The sequence below is a fragment of the Nuphar pumila genome, chromosome 6 (genome assembly GCF_984573655.1).
Source record: "Nuphar pumila chromosome 6, dmNupPumi1.hap1.1, whole genome shotgun sequence".
NCBI classification, from domain to species: domain Eukaryota; kingdom Viridiplantae; phylum Streptophyta; class Magnoliopsida; order Nymphaeales; family Nymphaeaceae; genus Nuphar; species Nuphar pumila.
Window position 1 is genome coordinate 98,407,355 of NC_143254.1, and position 22,560 is coordinate 98,429,914.

The following is a 22,560-nucleotide window of genomic DNA, read 5'->3' on the forward strand; positions in this document are numbered from 1 at the left end:
ACGTAGAGATTTTGAAAAATCTTCTCATAGATTAGTGAAAATAAACAAAAAGACAGGACTAGGGTCAGAGTCCTAATCAACTGGGACTCTAGAATAGAGTTTCAGAATTTTGAAACTCTTAAAATTGAATCTGTTTTCGAAAAATAGGTGAAATAAAAGTAAAAGGAGTAAATCACAGTAGAGTTCTGGATCGACTGAAACTCTAGGATAGAGTCCTAAAATTTTGAAACTCTACAATAAAGTTCTGAAATTTTGAAATTGGACCTTTTGAAAGACAAATGAAGAAATTTTTGAAAGATTCACTCAAAAATGAAGTCAGGGTTAGAGTCCTAATCCAACTGAAACTCTGTAGCAGAGTTCTGATCTGACTAAAACTCTAGATTTTGACTTCTTTCAGAAGGTTTTGAAAGATTTTCTTGAAAACAGGTAAACATATCAACGAAAGATAGAGTTCTGATCTGACTGAAACTCTATGATAGAGCCCTAGTCCGATTGAAACTCTAAATTTTTTGGCCAAAATGAAAGATTTTCTTGAAAAAAGGTAAAAATAGAGGTAAAAGATAGAGTCCTGATCTAACCGAAACTCTGAGACAGAGTCCTAGTCCGACTGAAACTCTAAAATTTTGACCAAAATGAAAGATTTTGATAAATTTTGCTGAAAACAAGTAAAAATAAAGATGGAAGACAAAGTCCTAGTCTGACTAAAACTCTGAGATAGAGTCCTAGTTCGACTAAAACTCTAAGATTTTTGTCTTTTTGAAAGTCAGATGAGAAGGTTTTTGATAACAAGTAAAAAACATGAATAAAGAATGAAATCAGGATAGAGTCTTAATTCGACTGAAACTCTGCGATAGAGTCCTAATCTGATTGAAACTCTAAGGTTTTGACCCAAATGAAGAAAATTGATGAGGGATAAGACTACCTCTGGTTTAAAATCAAAATGGAATTTTGAAGAGATTTAAAAGGGTAAAAAGTAAGAGTCTTAATCAGACTAAAACTCTGAAATTTAAGAAACCAAAGAATCCAGAAGTGACACCACCTAGATGGGTCTCATCTGAGAATCATGATTAATTTAAAATTGAGTTTAAAATGAATCCAGACCGCTTTCTAAAGAAAATGTTTTGAAATAAAGGAATATAAGATCCTAGGGATTAACAAATGGTAAATATCGATCTAAAAACCCAGGTTTTTGAAATTGATTTCGACATAGGGTTTTAAAACTCGAATCTGGATTGAAAGATTTTGAAAAATAGGAGTGTTGGATCTCGAAAATGAGATGCAATGACATGAAATCTCATGAAATGGTATGAAATGAGATGCAAAAGGCAAACCCTGGATGAGAGATTTGAAGTCCCGGACCCCTGGCAGAAACAAAGAATTAAACATTTCTGTTCAAAGGTAAAGATTGATGATTGAAATTAAGCCATAATGAAGATTGTCTTTTGAAATATTTAAATTTGAGGCAAAATTTGGGCTTTGAATAGCTCTGGCTCAAGTGTTGACCAACTGATTTCCTGAAGGATTTAAAGAACGGGTTCCAGTGGCGAGAGAAAAGGGTTTGTGAGTGAAGGTAGAAAGTTTAGGGTGTTTACAGATGCCCCTCTTTGCTACTAAGCTGGTTGAAAGCCGAGCTTGGTGGCAAAGAAAAATACACCAAATTTGGACTATAAAAATGCTTCATTTAGAAGAATCTGACTGGGTGTGAAAGAATTGACTCTGGTGATTATGGTAGGTATGGAATGGAGAATAAATAAGAAAATTCACCTCATATGGATGAGGCTCAGGCTTAGCTCTTAACCTGGATGGGACGAAAGACACCTCGTGGAAGAACGAGATTCATGTTTGACCCTTAACCTGAAGGAGATGAAAAATACCTCGTAGGAGAATGAGGTTTAGGTTTTGACCCTTAACCTGAAGGGGACAAAAAAATAGAATCCTCAAATGAAGAAACCATGATGAAACCTTCGAATTTTGCACAATAAATCTAAGAGAGGTTTGCAAAAGAAAGAAAATAGGGTTCCCTAAAGCTTGAAAAGAGGTTGATCTTGGGCGTCTCATTGCTGAGACTGAATGACTTTTAAAATAGATGACCTTTTGCAAAAACAATTCAGGTTTAACTCTTACCATGAATGGGAACTGTCTATGGTGGGACAGTGGGGTATACAGGGAAGTGTGCGAATCTAAGAGTTCAGACGCTCAAATTAAAAACAAAAAGGGAAAGATCTTGAAAACTCCCGTTATCAAGTTCTAAAGAGGGATAAAAAATAACACCAAGATATATCAAAATAGACATCAAGCTCTCACTTTATGTCAAGATAACTTAAAAATATTGTCAATAAGATAAAAATTGTAGTTGATTCAGAAATGATTGAAATGTAAGCACATTTATATGAAAAAAATATATTTCATCTTCTACCTAAAGTATTACCTCCAACTGGGCTAACTCTGTAGAATCCAGAATCAAAATCAAATTTATTGTTGTTGAGTTTCTTCAAGGAAGCTATCCATTTCCTCGATATGAAAAGAAAGTTAGAATGTTCTTAGCATCATAAAAGTGATTAATGAAAGTATATTGATAAAAGAATTTCACATAAATGAAGATAATTTTTGGTAGTTTTGGCAGTTTGATATCTGGAGTTTAATCCATGATGATCTTTCTGCACTCTTTGAAGACATAGAGATTGAACTTTTCTTGGGGTTTGGCGAGAATCTCATCACATCAACCTTCAACTCGGTAATGTTCTTATTTTCCCTGGAAGGACACATCACATACTCCTTCAACTTGGAGATGATTTGAGTCTCTTTTGGTCCCAAGAATTATATTGAGGTTGTCTCTTTGATTGTGAATCTCTTGATGATCTTTTAAACTCTTTCGAAATATGAAAAGTAAGTTCTCTTGGGATTTGACGAGAATTTCATCACATCAGCCTTCATCTTGGCGATGTTCTGATTTTTCCTAGAAGGGCATGTCACATACTCCTTCAACTCGAAGATGATTCATGTCTTCTTTAGTCCCAGAAATTATATTAATAAAATTGTCTCATTGGATTGAGAATCTTTTTATGATAACAGTGATCAAATATCTTTTAGGGATTGGCGAGAGGTTCATCGCATCAACCTTCAACTTGGCGATGATTTAAACTTTTCTTGGAAGGACACGTCACATACTCCTTCAACTTGGAGATGATCCGAGTCTCCTTTGGCCTTGGGGATCTAACTCATCCATCAATCTTCATCTTGACAATGATTGAGAGATCTTTTTTGCAGATAGTTGATTGTAGCTTGATTGATTGAAGATATATCAAAATTGAGATTGAGTGAATTCTTTTTTATATTGCCCATGATATTTCCACTGCCCTATTACCAGAAGAATGATCTTTAAAAATGTGTCATAGCTATGATCAATATCAGTTCACTTATGGCTTTTCAACATTATTGAATTTTTCTTTACCGTTCATATTGAGGATTTTCCTGTATCCTTTTGGTTGACCAACAAAAAAGAGTTTGAATTTTTTTCTTTCTTCGCAAAAGATTCATCCTTTTGGAGGGAATATTGAAGGTAATATGAGGTAAAATTTTATGCAATAAAGGTTTTGAGGTCAACAACTATTTTTTTATGATAAATTAGAAAAATATTCTTAGAATCCTTGGTGAAAGAAATCACTTGAGGTCTAATTGACACATCTGTGGCTAAATTCTCCTCTCCTTTTCCCAAAAAAGAGACTCAGACTTGACCCTTACCTGAACAGGTAATAAAAAATACTCTTCTATTCCCTGAAGAGGAGGTGTTTGTAAAATGAACTTTCGAAGAGAAATAAAGTTTTTGTCAAAACTCTTTATCTTTAAACTTCTCTTATGAAAAAGGTGACCGATAACAAAGGTCGAGAAAAATATCATAGAGGAGCGAGTCTATCACACTCTCCTTAGAAAAGGGCCCTCGATGATGGGATGACCTAACAAAAAATATTGAAGGGCCACAAGAAGAATGAGCTTCCGTCGAAGCTCTCCCTAGAAACAGGGTTCCTTGTGTGATAATAAAAAATTGCTTTGCAAACTGTTCGCGAAACACGAGTCCCTTCAAACTCTCCCTAAAAAGGTGTTCAACGAACCAACAAAAATTGCATGCGAAAAGAACGAGCTCCCTCGAACTCTCCCTATGAAAAAGGGTTTCTCGTAAGAGAAATGATTGATAATTGATTATGAGCCAATTGACAAACGAGTTCGACATAAAGGTTGAATCTTGAAAGACCATGATTGGCGGCTGCAACCCGAAGGTTGAAAAATGATTGACTTTGATAGAATTGATAACCCGAAGGTTTGCTTGGTAAAATTGGTGACCCAAAGGTTGGACTGACAAAATTGGTGAAATGGGCGACTAGGAGGTTTGATTAATAAAAATTGGTTGACCTGGAGGTCTGATTGACAGACTGGAGTGACCCGAAGGTCTGATAAAGATTGTTTGGCTCGCAGGTCAGAAGATTGGCATTGATCATGAATCCTAATGCAAGACTAGTGTTTGGATTGAATTTTGGAAGAGCCACTAGTATGAAAACCGGATTTTGAAGAAGCACCAGCATGACACTGGGTTTTAAAAGAGTACCAGCATAAATACTAGATTTTGGAAAAGTACCAGTACGAACATTGAATTTTGAAAAAGTACCAGCATGAACACTGGATTTGAAGAAGTATCAGCATAAGCACTGGATTTTAAAGAAGTACTAGCACGAACACTGGATTTTGAAAAAGTGGCAGCACAAAGCTGGATTTTGAAAAGATGCCAGCACGAACATTGGATTTTAAAAAAGTACCAACGCAAAGTCAGGTTTAGAAGGAAAGTTCGAGTCGAAACTCGAGTCTTCAAAAGAAAACTAGACAAATTGGATTTGAAAGAAGATTCCAGTTAGAACTCGAATCTTCTAGACCAATTCTTGAATTTAAAAGAAGGTTCGAGTAGAAATTCGAATTTTCAAATGAAAACTAGACAAATTGGATTTGGAAGAAATTTTGAGTTGGAACCTAGATTTTCTAGACCAATTTCTTGAATTTAACAGAAGAAAAATTAGATAAATTGGATTTGAAAGAAAATTTGAGTCGAAACTTGGATTTTCTAGACCAATTCTGGAATTTAAAAGAAGGAAAACTTGATGAATTGGATTTGGAAGAAAATTTGAGTCGGAACTCGGATCTTCTAGACCAATTCTGAAATTTGAAGGAAAGAAAATTTATCCCGAAGGAAAATTAAATCAATTAGGTTTTAAAGAAAAAAAAAATTGAGTCGAAACTCATAGACCAACATGAATGGGGTCGGGCTCGGGTAAAGGTATCAATGGATCAGGTTTGACCCAGACTTAACCCTTACGAAACCTTATAAGGTTAGGGTTTGATGACAAAGAAATAGGAGGCAGAGCCAAAAGTCCCCCATGGGTGCCCATCCTGACCCGTATGGTATGGGTAGTCACTCATGCCCGACCCAAAAGGGGCCTGACCCCATCCTTTCAGCCTCTCTCTCTCTCTCTCTCTCTCTCTCTCTCTCTCTCTCTCTCTCTCTGATAACTTGACTCCACAGCCACATGCCTATACTGTCCATCTGACACATGTTGTTGCCTCTACGCGCAAAGAACAAGGTCCTCTCTCACATTCATGTGCACTTTAATTAATATTTTTAATTAGTAATTCATTATGTTTTCTCAATTAACATATGAAATTATGATTGTTGTTTGTTAGGATTAGGGTTTAGGTTTTGATTTATTTTGTTTTAAATAGTTGCATTTCAATAAGTAGGGTTTAGGGCTTCTGTGCATTTTTTTTTAATTAGCATTGAGGTTTTTAATGAGATGAATATTAATTAGTTATTTATGTATTTTTTAATTAACATTATACATAATCCACATGGTTGATTTTAGTTAGAAATTTTGGAGTTTTGTTATTTTTTATTTTAATTATCTTATGTATGCCTATTATGAGTGATTTTTGTTAGGATTGAGGTTTTCATTCAATATTTTTTTAAATAGCATGAATATTTAATTAGGTTTTAGAGTTTTTTTTTAATAACATTTAGATTTTAATTTTATTTTTAAATAAGTTAAATATTTAATTTAGGTATTTTTTATTTTTTAATTAAGATTCTACAAACTTGATTAACATAAATGCATAATTGATGATATAAGAATTAGGGTTTTGATTTTGTATTTGTTTAAATGACATAAATTTTGAATTATGCTTTTAGGGTGTCAAGTATTTTTTTTTTAATTAGCATTAAAATACGAATAATGAATACATGACTTTGGTTAGAACTTAAACATTTAGTTTTTTTTTTTGTTTCAATTTACATAGATGAGAATTTTAGGTTTTTGTTTGTTTGTTTCAATTTGTATGTGTTTATTTTTTTGTTTCAATTAAATAAGTTAATGATTTGATTAAAGGAATAATTAAATAGGTTTCACTTAACTATGCTAATATACAAATGCACATTAATATTTTTTATCAAAAAGTGAGTGTATAATTAATGATAAAAATAAACTGGGGAAAGACATAAAATCTATTACATATGTTTGATGTTCCTCTTTCTTTTGAGTGGCTTATACTTTTTTAATTATTTATAAAATATTTATATTTTTGTTAGAAAGTTAATTAATTAATTAGCTAATTATTTATAAGATATTTGTGTTCCTTTGTCACGTCTTGTTGAATGAATTTCAAGTTCGAAACTTGAGCTTAGTGACATTGCATTATTTATGGAATGTACTTTACTTGATCTTTATATCAAACAAAGCTAAATTGTGGAATATTCAGGATGTTATTATGATACTACGTGGTTCTTAAATAAATTTTTTATTCCTGAAAACACATTGTTTAGCTTCAATCAAGGTTCCTACTTATGAATATGACATAATGTAGTTCCTCAAATTTTTTTGTACTTGCTAGTATGGTTTATTATCATACAAATTAATTTTTCTTTTTACTGTGCATTTGTGCCCATCCTAGCTTAAATTTTTGGTTCTACCCCTACAAAAGAGGTTCAATTAGAATTCATATTGAACTCAAAGAGTCCAATTAATATATGAAGTGGAGTATGGTTTATGAAATTTCACACCTAATTCAGGCCAAACCGAGTTTCAATTAAGATTTGCATTTTCAACGTAAACAAAATAAAGTTATTATTTTATTTAAAAATGATTGTATTGTCCTTGTAAAATGGCATATTTTAAAAAATGCCTCACAATCTACCAAAATCCTCCTCATGTCAAAAATTTGATTTCTCACCCTTTTAGGATATTTTTACCCTTCCGTAAATATAGTACGACCTTCACAAATTATTTTTGTGAATGTCCCAAAAAAATGTGTGAACTTTCTTTAACTAAATACTCTCAGCACACATCCACAAATATAGTATGACCTTCATAAATCATTTTTTGTGAATGTCCCAAAAAATGTGTGAACATCCTTTAGTTTCACAAATCATTTTTGTGGAGGTAAGAACATTTGTATCTTAATTATATTTGTTTTGTGTTAATAGGAGTTCCACATATAACGCTTGCGAATGTGGGTCTTGTGAACGTCTGACTTTTGCAGATGTAGTCCATACCTTATGGGAATGTGGGTCATGTGATTCAATGCTATAGTCATTTTTTGGGACATTCGAAAAAAAAAAATTGCAAACATTGTATCATATTTACAAACGTCAGGAATATTTAGTTAAAGAAGGCTCACACATTTTTGTAGACCATCACAAAAATGATTTGTGATTGTTGCATTATATCTATGGATGCACGTTGGGAGTATTCAGTTAAAGGAGATTCATATATTTTTTAAAATATTTGCAAAAATTATTTGTGAAGTTCGTACTATATTTGTGGATGTGCATCATGTGTATTTAGTTAGAGGATCTTTGCACATTTTCTACGACATTCATAAAATTGATTTGCAAAGGTCATACTATATTTACGAACATACATCGAGAATATTTAGTTAAAGGAGGTTCATACATTTTTTGAGGCATTCACAAAAATGATTTACGAAGGTTGTACTATATTTGTGAAAAATATAAATGTCCTAAAAAAGTCCAGAATTAGAATTTTGAACATAGAGAGGATTTCAGCAAATTATGAGGCATTTTCAAAAAACACCATTTTACAAGGATATTATGATCATTTTTTGTTATTTTATTGGGTGCGGTTTGGGTCTGGTTTGTGCAAACCAAATACATACAATTCACATTAGGGTCAGTTGTTGGTTTATATATTTCTTAGAGTGTAGAAAAACAATTGAAAGGTGATGTTAAATAGTGGTGGACATGAAGATGTTGGATAATTTATGAAATTGTTGTTATGATGATAGTTGCTTCTAATCAATTCCATCTTTAGTGTTGTTTATTCCCTTTGTTATTGCTGAAGCTAGGGCTACACAATGAGTCAAGGTAGCTTGAGGTCAATTCGAGCCTGACCCATTTAAGATCTGCTCGAACTTGCTTGAGAAAGTAAATGAGTTGAGCTTGAGCATGGATTTATGCTTGGTATACATAAATGAGCCAAGCTTAAACAAGTAGAGGAGATCAGAAAAGCTCGATTAAGCTCGACTGATAGAGTTATATATTATTAGTGTATCCATCTCACATGCATTCTTATCTTTATCTTGAAGAGTTGTTCACGTAATTGTTGTTATCTATTGAGATCTATTATAATTGTTGTAAATCTTCAATCCCTTTAATCGTGGGATACATTCCTTTGTAACTATATATGTTGATTCAATTATCAATACAAATAACACTTACCTTTCATTGATGTTTCCTTATCTTATCATTGATTGACATTTCCTTAACAAGTCCATATATGGGTTGAAACATTCATCAATAAATTGGCTTGCAAAATTTTCTCTTTCTCTTAATGAAGCTGGTTTCTTACAATAATTAGGTTGATTACACATTATTCACTCATCGATCTGGGTCTACATTTATTGCACACCTAGCTTACGTCGATGACATTATTATTAAAATAAATAATCTGTAGTCTATTACACAACTCAGGGAATTTTTCCATGGAGCAAAAGTTACATCTTTCGATAGACCAAGGAGATCCTCTTGAATAATGTTACCGATAAAGATGGTTGAGATGTCAATTTGTTAAGTTGGCATAATTCTGAAATGATAAGATTTGAAGGTGAAAGAGGATATCATGGAGTTTCCTAAACTCATATTGACCAGCCTCTCGTGTAATGTCTTATATTTTTTATTGAATCCCTAAAATCATGGGATACACGAATGGATGTATTATACATTGTAGCCTTTCATAGTAATAACACAATATAACATTTTCTATTCTCACATCAAGGTTTCCTTTTCACATGGTATCAAAGCACTAAAAGGACCTCTCATACAGTTTGTTCATCCCTCATCTATCATTCGCCATCATGAGCCAAGTTGCTAACAATGACCCTGTACAACCCATTTCTCAAATGACGATCAAGGCAATTGACAACCTGTATTACCTTAATCAATCAGACAATCCAGGGCAACTCCTGGTGACAAGTCCACTAAATGGCTACAATGACCTGACATGGAGTCATGCCATGATGGTTGCTCTATCGGCCAAGAACAAAATGGGATTCATTGACGGATCCTTATTAAAGCCCGAATCCACCTCTGCACAACTACTAGCATGGACGCGATGCAACAATATAGTACTCTCTTGGATCATAAATTCCATTTCTCACGATTTGTCTCAAAGTGTTATTTATTGCAAAATTGCAAGTGCCGTTTGGAATGATTTGAGAGAATGATTCTCTCAGAAAAATGGACCCCAAATTTTTGAGATTCATAGGTCTATTGTCACATTGTAGCAAGAAAACATGTCTATTATCGCATACTATATGAAGATCAAAATACTATGGAATGAATTGTCCACTCAAATTCCCTTACCTATGTGTGAGTGTGGGGTAGTTAGAGCGATACTGAAACTACAACAACAAGAATGTCTTATTCAATTCCTGATGGGACTGAATGAGATGTACATGGATGTTCGTAGGCAGATTCTCATAATGAACCCTATGCCACTCGTGAACAAGGCATATAATCTTCTTTTTCAAGAAGAAAGGCAATGCAGTGTGCACACATCGCTCATCCTTGAACAAAATATGGCAGTTGCAGTGGACACTGATTATCGTCCACCACAACACCAAGGATGTGATGGGCGAGCGAAGGACAAAAGTGAGCGTGAAAGGCCTAGATGTGATCATTGCAACAAGCTGGACCACACTAAAAACCATTATTACTTCCTTCATAGTTTTCCCAAAAAATCAGTCAATATTTCCCCAAAAAAATCATATGGTGACAATTCTTCAAGTAGTGAGGTACCATCGTCCACTCTATAGCAACAAAATCATTTGTTATCGTTTATCTCTGCACGTAAAATCTAACCAATGACCAACATATCAAGTCACTCTCATCTCTCTCCAAAATTGATTTTCTCAAAATTTTGCATATTAGATACTGGAGCCACCGATCATATGTGTTCCTCATATTCTTTATCGGATAACTCAAAATAGTGTGATTTTATCAAACATGTCAAACTTCCAAACATGTCGTTCTCTCCCATAACTAACACTAGATCCGAATATGTGAATTCAAAAATCAAGCTTGATCATGTCTTAGTTGTTCCTTCATTTAAGTTTAACCTAATTTTTGTAAATAAACTTTTTAAATCCTTAAGATGTAATGTCACTTTTTTCCCTTCTCATTGTAAAATTTAGGACCTTCGATCGAGGATGACGATTGAAGTGGGTGAAGTGCATCCAGGTCTATAGTTCCTTGAGATGAGTTCTAATAGCATAGACAAAAATAAAGTGGTTGCCATAACCATCATTCCTACTACAACTGTGACCACCGTACCTACTATTGTGACAACCATCCATGTTGTCCGGATCGACCTTTGGCATTGGCGTCTGGGTCATGTTCCTTCTCATAGATTAAAAACTATTGCTCAACTTTTAAATTTCATTCTGTTTAATGATTGTCATTTTGATATTTGTCCTTGTGCACACCAAACACGATTGTCATTTCCTCATAGTGAAAAGACCACCTTTCATCCTTTTGATTTGTTTCATATAGATACTTGGGGTGGATATCCCACACCATCTATATGCAAGACTCGTTATTTTCTAACGATAGTGGTTTAGGGAGAATGCATTCTCATCGCGACCTATTTGATAAATATGATACCTTCTAAAATTTTGGAAAATAAGAGCCTTCATGAAATGCTTTATGATTCAACACCTAATTACAAGCATTTATATATTTTTGGATGCTTGTGTTATGCTCATAACATCCATCACAAGCATAAGTTTGAATCTCAGTCTTGCAAATGCATTTTTTGTTGGATATCCTTTTGGACAAAAAGGATACAAATTATTTGATCTTGAAAATGAAAAGAAAAATTGTCAGTCGTGATGTTGTATTTCATGAGGATATATTTCCTTTTCACTCATCACTGAATAACCCTCCTCACCATCACGTTTTGCCTAAACTAGTTGTAGGAAGCCATGAGCCACAAATTCATAACCAACCTACCATTCCATAAAACATTGATACTAGCCCAATCTCCACTGAGCAAATCAAAGCCTTTGAATCAATCCAAACTGAGTTCAGCGACCACCCAAATCTTGAACAAAGTCTAGGCAATTCTCCAAATTCATGACAACTTAGACGTTCAACCCGAACCCGGGGCCAAACCAGCCTACCTTGAGGATTATGAATGCTCATACGCTGCACTTTATGCTCACACAACGTCACCTAAGAGACAAGGAACTAGTCTTTCGTTAAGTCACTATATCTTCTTTTCATGTTTTTCAAATGAACATCTTGTCTTTCTTGTCTTCATTTCATCCCATGTTGAACCAAAAAATTTTCAAACAACTATTAATGATAACCAATGGAGAGAAGCCATGGCAACTGAAATGAAAGCTTTGAAGGAGAACAATACATGGACTTTTACCAAACTATCTGAAGGAAAGAAACCAATTGGTTCAAAATGGGTCTATAAGATCAAATATTGTTCTAATGAATCTATTGAACAATATAAAGCCTGATTCCAAGGGGTACACCCAACAGGAAATTTTGGATTACCATAGTACTTTTGCCCCAGTTGCAAAGCTAGTTATGATGTGTTGTATGCTCACTCTTGCTTCAATACTTTATTGGCATGTGCACCAACTTGATATGAATAATGATTTCTTACATGAGGATTTGGATGAAGAAATTTATACGAAAGTCCCTTCCGGATATTCCACTAAGGGGGAACAATTGGTATGTCGACTCAATAAGTCTCTTTACGAGCATAAGCAAGCAACTAGACAATGGTTTGCAAAGTTCTTTGAAGCTCTTCGACATATGAGTTTTACTTAATCTCTGGCGGACTATTCACCATTTTCTCTGAAAAATGGTGACAAACATACATATGTGCTCATATATATTGATGACATCCTTGTTACTAAAAATGATAATGAGATAGTGGAAAACCTCAAGAGTTTTTTTCATCAACATTTTCACATCAAGGATCTTGGAAAATCAAAATTTTTCCTCAGCATTGAAGTGGCTAGATTACAAGAATGCATTTTTCTAAACCAAAGGAAATATGTTTTAGATATCTTAAAAGATATTGGCTATCTTGGATCACGTCCAAGTGATGTTCCTATGGACCAAAAATTTAAATTTGATCACAACAGGGTCGTTCTCAAGGATCCAACCCAATTTAGTAAATATCCTCAGCCAGTTCATGCATGAACCCTATCAACCTCACTAGGATGCAGCCACACGACTCCTTAGATATCTTAAAAGCACTCTTGGAAAGGGACTCTTGCTTAGATCAAGCAGTCTGCTTCAACTCTCATGCTACTCAGATTCTGATCGGGCTAGCTGCCCATTTTTCAAAAGGCCGACTACTGGATTTTGTAATTTTTAGGAGACAATGTTATTTCATGGAAGACTAAGAAGCAAGCCACCATATCTCATTCTTTTGCGAAAGTAGAATACCAATCAATGGCAGTTGCAGCAAGTGAGCTCACATGGCTCAAATATCTTCTTATAAATCTTAGAATTCCTCATCCACAACCAGCGTACTTATATTGTGACAATCAGTCCACTCTAAATATCACAACTAATCCTATTTTTCATGAGCGTACTAAGCATATCGAGATAGACTACCACTTTATTCGAGAGAAAATTCAAAATGGCACTATGTGTACTTAGTTCGTTCTGAGCAAGCTTCAAAGAGCAAATATTCTTACCAAAGATATTGGTAAGGATTAGTTCAATACATTAGTTAGCAAGTTGGATCCACATGCTCCAACTTGAGAGGAATGTTACCGATAAAGATGATCTTTCATCTTTATCGTTGAGATGGTAATTTGCTAAACTGACATAATTTTGAAATTCTAATTAAAATGGTAAGATTTTAAGGTGAAAGAGGATATCATGTAAAATGAGGATATCATGGAGGTTTCTAAACTCATGGAGATAAGATTTGGTGAAATCAGATTGACCAGACTCTCATGTAAAGTCTTGTAACATTTTGTATTTTTGAATTCTTTTGAATCCCTCAAATCATGGGATACACGAATAGATGTAATATATATGTTAGAGTATTGCACGGATCTAGATTCAACTCAAACAGAACCAACAGATCCAACTCTAGATCCGATAATAATCCCAACAAACTCAGATCTAATTCCGATAATGATCAGGCTGCCATGCATGACATCTCATCAAATGAGCAACAATAGATATCCGATGATCATGTTTATCATGTGAATCTCAACAAGGAGTATCACTATAATCTAGTGGATAAAGATAAACTTCTTGTGTTGTATAACTGTGAAAAAGGTTGAACTGTAAAAGAAAAATATATAAAGGAACCTCCCTCTCGTGTTAACTGCTAAGCGAGTGTGAGAGTAATTTTACCGTGGACGTAGGCTTTCAGCCGAACCACGTTATACTATATTTTCTTTCTGCTTTTGTTTTCTAATATGGTATCAGAGCCACTATAGGATTCAATTGGTTTCTCTGGAGCTGTTTTCTTCTCATCCTTGAGCTATCTGTTTGGAGTTGGCTCTCTATTATTGTAATGGTGTCTTCTTCAGAGTCAGGAGAATCTAATCAGCAGATAAGTGCCAGTCTTCAAAACCACCTGTCTTCACCTTCGAATTTATAACATTTCTTAAAGGTTAAGTTGAATGTTGTGAATTTTTTGTTATGGGAGTCTCAGTTCACTCCCATTTTGGTGTCATATGATCTCTATGGTCTGATCAAAGGATCTAGACCATGTCCACAAAAGTTCAAATTATCTACAGATGGTAAAACTCAAAAGCTGAATCCTGATTATCTACCTTGGATCAGACAAGACCAGCTTCTGTTAAGCTGGATTATCTCGTCATTATCAGAATTTGTTCATACTCAGATAGTTGGTTTGAAAACATCTTATTAAGTGTGGAATAACTTGAAACAAACCTATGTAGCTCATTCACGTTCATGTGTGATGCACCTGAATGAACAGTTGCAGTCTCTGAAGAAGGGAAATCGAACAATTAATGAATATCTTGACCGGACAAGAACCATATCCCAACAGCTTTCCATGGCGTCAAAACCCGTTGCTGATGATGACTTGATTTTATATATTTTGTGTGGCCTGCCATCCTCCTATTCAGCCTTCAGGACCTCAATTACTACCAGTACTGACTCTGTTACTCTTAGTGAGCTTCATGGTCTACTTCTCATTCATGATTCACAACTTCAACTTGCTGAAAGTGATGAAGGACAAGGTGATACTTTGATGTCTGTCAACTTTGCTTAACAGACTGGTGGCATCAACAACAACTTCAAACAGAACAACAATAGAGGCAAATATTACAAGAACAATCAAGGTAGAGGCAATTTCAATCAAAATAATAAATTGTATCATATGTCAATATTGTGAGAAGCTGGGTCACTCTGTAAAGACGTGTTATCAGATTACACGACCCAAACAAAATCAGCTGCATCTCAACCTCAAGTATTTCATGTTGCGTCTAATGACATGGATGATGGAAACTGGTATCCAGACTCAAGCGCGACCCACCATATAACCAACGATTTGAATAATTTATCGGTCCATAATTTTTATGAAGAAAAGGAATATTAAGACTGTTGGAGGCATAAGTTTGAAGATATCTCATATTGGAAATTCACAGTTTAAATTTTCAAATTCAAATATTGTTCTTAATGACATTTTGCATGCTCCTAAGGCTACTCGAAATCTACTGTCTGCCAATAAGTTCACCAAAGATAACAATGCAATGTTTGAATTTCATCCTGAGTTATTTTGTGTTAAGGACCAAAAAACAGGTGCAAAAATAATGCACGGGAGGAGCCATGAGGGTCTCTACCGAGTAAGATTAAACAAGGGGAACAAGGAGGCATGCATTGGTCAAAGAACTTCAGTAGATCAGTGGCATCCGCGTCTGGGACATCCTGCTTTCAAAGTTGTGCAACAAGTTATTAATAGATTTGATTTACCTTTTGTTCAAAAACTTAAATTGGATAAGGTTTATGATGCATGTCAAAAGGGAAAAAGCCATGCTTTGCCTTTTGACATAACGCAACATGTTATTTCTCAGCCTTTAGAACTTATATTTTCTGATGTTTAGGGCCCTGCGCCAGAAATAAGCTTGGACAAATATAGATATTATGTTATTTTTGTTGATGCATTCTCTAGATACACATGGATATACATGGTTTCTCATAAGGCTGATATTGTGAATGTTTTTCGAATTTTCAAAACAAAAGTTAAAAATATTTTTGAAAGGAAAATCAAATGTTTTCAAAGTGACAAAGGAGGAGAATACAAAAGTCTTGAACCTTTTCTCCAAGAAAATGGAATTGAACATCGGATATCTTGTCCATATATACATAAGCAAAACGGTTATGTAAAACGCAAACACCATCACATAGTCGATACTGGGTTGTGTCTTCTTCCCCAAGCTGGTGTGCCAAGTAAATATTGGAGCTTTGCTTTCAGTACTATCGTTTACCTTATAAATCATCTACCCAATGTTGTCAACAACCACAAATCACCTTATGAAAAACTTTTCAAACAACAACCAGAGTATAAATTTCTTTAATTTTTTTGTTGTGCCTGTTATCCTTGCCTACGTCCATATCGTAGTCATAAACTAGATTTCAAATCCTCATGTCATGTTTTTCTTGGATATAGCAACAAACATAAAGGGTCTGTCTGTCTTGACATTAACTCATCAAAGATCATAATTTCTCAAAATGTGATCTTTGATGAAAATAGGTTTTCCTTCCAAGAGATCAAACTCCTTCATCCTAAAACCCAAGATTATCAACCCGTTATCATACCTTTTACTATTCAAGGTCAACCTGATCCACCTGTTTCGGAACGACAGTCATCCACTGAAATCTCTATTTTACCTGAACCTTCAATTGAAATCCAAACACCAAATGAATCCCATCATGAACATACTGAAGCACCTCCCTCACCAGAAGTCCAAGCTCCTCCTCTTCAAAAACATCATATGGTCACCAGGTCACAAGATGGAACTCGTATTCCAAAGGTCTATTCTTCCACCATACATCCTTTAACCACAGCCCTTATATCAGATCTCCTTGTTGATCAATAACCTCTCACTTTCAAACAAGCCCATCAAAGTGATGCAGAGCATCCTGAAGATCTGAGCTTTGAAGACGAATTGGATCCAAATTCAATTCCCAAGATTCAATCCAGGATGCGATCCAAGGCATATCCAATCGTGCAGGACTATCAGGGTTCAATTGGATCTCTGCCAACCCAGATCCATTTTGATTATAGTACTACAATATCTAAGATATTGTGCATCTTTCTTAGAGATTGTATTTTATTATTATTCGATTCCATTTTGGCATGTGAGGAATTACGTTAAATATATTTTTATTTTTTTATTTTTTTTTAGAAGTCAAATTTTACGGATCTGGATAGTTCTGGTGCCCTGTAGGATTCTTTTGTGGTACTAGAGGGTGTATGGGGAACGTGGGTAGTTTTTATTTTTCTCATTTGCATTTTCTAATGTATTTTTGGTGCAGGATCCAATTTGCTGCACGATTCGGATCTGGATCTCGATCCATCTCAGTGGAGCCCTAGTTGGCGCCACTTTGGGGTGGACTAATTTGGGCCTGGTTCAAATTCAATTTTGACTATTCCAAGTCAAAAATAATTTTTGGCCCTTGTTAATGTTTATGGCCAAAAATAGGCTAGTCAAGCTCAGTTTATGAGGTTGGCTTGGGAAGGCCATTTGGCTCTTTAATGTGGCCCTTTTTCAAGCCCCAAGTCTTTTAATGTGTGGAGGTCGACAAAGGGGAGGGGGGCTTCTTCATTTTCATTTTTGGTGTGTGGCTGGTTAAAAAAAGAGAAAAAAATCTGTTTTGGTGGCTGGTTTTGAGAAAAAAAGACTCCTTTGGTGAAGGTGGAACTGAAAGTCGTTTCTGGTGTGAAGGTGATCTTGTCAAGATCGACCTTGCGAGTTGATGCAAATGTTTGTGGTTCGAGTTGGCGGCTGATTCAAGTGGCTGTTCATGAATCGTCATTCTGGTGTCGACTGCTTCCCAGAGACATCCATTGTGTTCGTCATCCGGATATCATATTCCCGGGTTCTCTTGTTCTTACATCTTCATTGTTTTATCATTGGTATTTTTTTGTTGTTGTTTCTTTCAAAGTATATTACTTGTGAGTTGCAATAGGTTATGTATTGTTTTTCTAGTGAATAAATAGAAGTCTTTTATGTTACGGAGTGATTCTATTGTTCACAAATATCTAGTTTTATTGGTTAATGCATAACTCGGATTTTTCTTTCAAAACCTAGATTCTTGAATCCTGAGTTGTTAAAAACATTTCTAAAGAAATGATCGTATTGGCCTCGATACAGATTCATTTTCAACGTTCTTTAGCTTCCCGAAAATCTAAGACAATTTCCTACAACTTTGTAGTTTAGGCCACTTCGTGAATCGGCCATTTGAGTCTCTGAAAAGTGCTGTCAAAGTCTCGGCCTGACAGGAAACCACTGTCACCAGTTTGGTTCAGAACACTCCTAGTGGTGTTTGGTATTTTTTCGTTATCTGGAGATTCTCTGCATGAAAATTCATTTTGTTTGATTTTGTAAAAATCTAAAACATAGATCTAAAACTTTCATGTTTAAAGTCATAACTAAATCTTCGTTTAAGAACCTCAAAAATATTAATCTTTGCTGCTATCGAATAGTGAAAAATTTAGTTATTTTATCAACCACTCATACCATTTTCCAGAATTCAAAAATTTGTAGAGCCATGTAGAAAACTCAAAAAATTACAAATTTTAGTTCGTTGGAAAGGTCTTGATTTGACTTTCAATTTATCAATTGAAAGTTTTTATAAACTCTACAATTTGCAGGGTCGAAAACCCTGTCGAACAGACTGTCTGCAGAATCCAAAAGTCTGTTATAGCCTTGTTCGTCAGTCTCAGTTTGAGTCTATAGAACAAACACCGCTGATCTGAATCCAGTGTTTTTAGATTTGTTGGAAAGGTGTGTGAGTCACACACAACTTTTATTTAGACCACATCCGTCAAAACAGAGTGCACAGGTCCCAAAATTTTGTTCCATAGAGTCCTGTTCGGACTCATTATCGTATAAGCTTCCGCGTGTGTCAAGATCTGTTTGGATCGTGGATCGGTGCATAGCGAGTCTACATCGTGTTACTGCATCACAAAGTCCTCATTGGAAGAAGGCTATGAACCTAGAAATGCAATCTCTTGTTCAAAACCAGACCTGGGTACTTGAGCCACCAAGCAAAAATCAGCATGTGATCGATTGTAAGTGGGTATTTAAGATAAAAAGACATTCTGATGGTAGTTTGGAAAGGTATAAAGCACGATTTGTTACTAAGGGGTTTAATCAGAAAGAAGGAATAGACTATTTTGACACCTTTAGCCTTGTTATCAAACCAACTACCATAAAAACCATTTTGTTTATAGCTATCAGTAGACACTGGAAAATTAGACAACTTGATGTTATCAACGCCTTTCTCCATGGAGAACTTCAAGAAACGGTTTACATGGTTCAACCACCGGGATATATCGATCCCTCTTGTCATCATCATGTTTGTAGATTGAAAAAGGCTTTGTATGGTCTTAAACAGGCACCCCGAGCTTGGTATCAATGGCTAAATTGTTCCCTTCAACAAATGGCTTTCAAGAGTTCTACTACTGAAACATATCTATTTGTTTTACATCAAAGCAATTTTGCTATGTATATTCTGGTGTATGTGGACGACAACCTTATTACAGGGAATTCAGAAATTCATATTCACAAAGTGATCAGTCACCTTCAGAATGAGTTTGCCCTTAAAGACCTTGGAGAACTAAATTATTTCCTTGGGATTTCAGTTATACCTAATTCAGAGGGAGTTATTTTATCTCAATGAAAATATCTTGGAGATCTTCTTCAACGTGCCAATATGCTTGGAGCCAAGCCAATCTCTACTCCTATGTCATGCTCCGGTTATCTTCAATCAGATACAGGGACTTTTCATGATCCTACTCTATATAGGCAAATTGTTGAGACACTTCAATATGCTACTATTACTAGATCAGACCTATCTTTTGTTGTACATAAATGTTGTCAATTCATGCAAAGACCTACCTTTGACCATTGGCAGGCTGTCAAACAGGTGCTTTGATATATTAAAGGAACTTTACACTATGGTCTTCATATCTAGGCGTCTTTTGATCAACGTCTCTATGCCTATAGTGATGCGGATTGGGCTGGTAATCTAGATGATCGAAAGTCAACTAGTGGATATGCGATATTTCTTGGACCAAATCTTCTTTCTTGGAGTTCAAAGAAACAAACCATTGTGGTTCGCTCTAGCTCTGAGGCAGAATACCCAATTGTGGCAAACAGCTCTGCCGAGTTGATTTGGATTCAGTATCTTTTACAAGAACTTCATATTTCTTTTCAAACCCCTTCTATATTATGGTGTGATAATGTTAGTGCCATTTATATGTCAGCACCCCCTGTTTTTCACCAACGAAGCAAACACGTGGAAATTGATATCCACTTTGTTCGAGACCGAATTATTAAAAATCCATTGCAAGTTTGTCACATTTCATCCGCTGATCAAATTGCCGACATCCTCACAAAACTGATGCCAGCTCATCGCTTTTCAAATCTTTGTACCAAACTCAAGATTCTCTCCGAACCCTTGAGTTTGAAGGGGAATGTTAGAGTATTGCACAAATTCAGATTCAACTCAAACAGAAGCAACAAATCCAACTCTAGATCTGATAACAATTCCAACAAACTCAGATCTAATTTCGATAATGATCAGGCTGCCATGCATGATATCCCATCAAATGAGCAACAACATATATCCGATGATCATGTTTACAGCAAGGAGTATTCCTGTAATCTAGTGGATAAAGATAAACTTCTTGAGTTGTATAACTGTAGAAATAGTCGATTTGTAATATATATATATATATATATATATATATATATATATATATATATATATATATATAAAAAGGAACCTCTCTCTCGTGTTAACTGCTAAGAGAGTGTGAGAGTAATTTTACCATGTAGTTAGGCTTCTAGCCTCACCACGTTTAATGTATTTTCTTTTTGTCTTTGTTTTTTAATAATATATTGTAGCCTTTTATAGTAATAACACAATATAATATTTTTCATTCTCAGGTTGAGGTTTCTTTTTCACAAAGAACCTACTCAAGTATTGTCGATTAAAGGGTACTTGACAGTCACAAGACTTGCTAATCACTTACTCGATGCATGTTTTAAGCCAATTTCATGCAGCTTCGATGAAATTTATCAGGTTCGTTACTTGGAATCCTCACCAAGAGTATTCTCCTTTCAGCTGAAAGTAATTTACATCTGACCACCTATTGTGACTCGGATTGGGCCAGTTGTCTTCCTCGTGGAAAATTAAAAAGCTAATTAACGTAGAAGCCGAGTGTTTTCAGATTGTGACGACATTTGATCGGGGCAAAGGGCCGAGTGTTTTCAGATTGTGACATTTGATCGGGGGCAAAGGGGAAGCAGATCACGTCATGCTGAAAATGAGCGTTTTCGCTCATGCTGACATCGTGGCCATCCGATTTGCATTTTGAAAAGCTCAAAAGTCAACAAAACCACGTGGCATTCATCCAACATGCAAACAGACGGCTACGATGTCCGCATGAACAAAAACGCTCATTTTCAGCATGACCTGATCTGCTTCCGGGCAAAGGGGGATTGGCTATAGATGGTTCTGCTGGACGATTCTATAAGTACTAGGCCGAGCTATACGAAACACCCAAAGCTTCGAGTCTTTGCCCATCATCCACAAGCAGCGAGATCGTGCGTGGATCATCATGGAAACGACGCAGATGCAGGAGCCATGGAGCACCCTCATCCTGCTCACCCTCTTCCTCCTCTACATCATGCTCGCCGGAGCCGTCTCCGTGTCGTCGTTCCTCCCCGAGAGATCGCCGGAGTCGGAGGCTCTGAGGAGAGTCAGCCTCGTGGTGGCCATCCTGCTCACCTACAACTACGGCATAAGGCTGTGGTCGGCCGTGCCGGCAGACATGATGTGGATGGCGTGGGTCTTCTTCTCCATCATCACCGCCGGCTCCATCTTCATCATCGTTATCTACTGGAAGTTCGGCCTCCAGGAACCCCAGCAGAGCAAGCCCACGGCCGGAGTAAGAGGGACGGCCAAGGACCTGCAGGCGCCCCTCCTTAAGAGAAACGCCTCTCCACCACCGCTTTGCATGCTTGATCCGGGGAGGAAGGTCATCTGTGCACCTTAAACACAGTTGGTTAGTTAGGAAATAAGGAAGAGTTGTGCTTAGTTTATGTTGATTAAATGAAAGTTCGTGTGTTCTTGTATCTACGTAAATAGGTCTATCTATGACGTTCAAGAAAATAAACACCATCTGGTTTTTTTTTATACGAAGACCATTCTATTGATGTGTAGTAAGGAGAACGGACTCTCTCTCTCCCTCTCCGTTATGGGGTTGGGGAGTTTCATCGTGTAAGATAGGGCACGCCGTGCGCTAGAATCAGCCCTATCGATTGCTTCCACCGCCCACACATTCTTCTTCTTTCTTCATCAGTTGTTGGCGATCCCCAAAATCTGCACAATCGGCGGTGGGCATATTTGGGGAGGAGGCCGGTGGAAACCCTAGTTGCGTGATGAGGAGCGTTACCCACTCTAATCAATCCTTCGTGCTGAAGGGTGACGGGGCTCTTTCTTTCGCCGTCCATCTTAAAAACGCGGAATGAAGACCTTTGATCTTCCGGATGTAGGGCCGGTTTTTTATCGACTAACCCTACCTCCTTGACTTACGATGTGGACGGCTGACTTTTACAGAGACGACCAACTGAGATAAGAAATTTGAGGAAAAAATATGATGGGCGACCAAATCAGAGCCAGCTGAGGCTATGTGTAGAAAATGATGTCGGATGCATCCCCCTTCCGTGCCCTCCCCCCACTTCTTCTTCTATGTAGTT

General features: G+C 36.1%; 1 protein-coding gene and 1 non-coding gene across 2 annotated transcripts in view; both read left to right on the top strand.

Moving 5' to 3' along the window:
- LOC149835352 (uncharacterized) overlaps positions 1–21,977 on the top strand; it is an 80,334-nt gene extending 58,357 nt beyond the window's left edge. The window contains exon 2 of the mRNA XM_090008419.1: positions 21,840–21,977. The gene's annotated coding sequence lies outside the window, so the exon portion shown is untranslated. The remainder of the gene's footprint in view (positions 1–21,839) is intronic.
- LOC149835353 (small nucleolar RNA Z247) lies at positions 14,631–14,769 on the top strand. The gene has a single exon (XR_016432895.1). It is a non-coding gene; the product is annotated as a small nucleolar RNA Z247 (small nucleolar RNA).
- Positions 21,978–22,560: the final 583 nt, after the last annotated feature.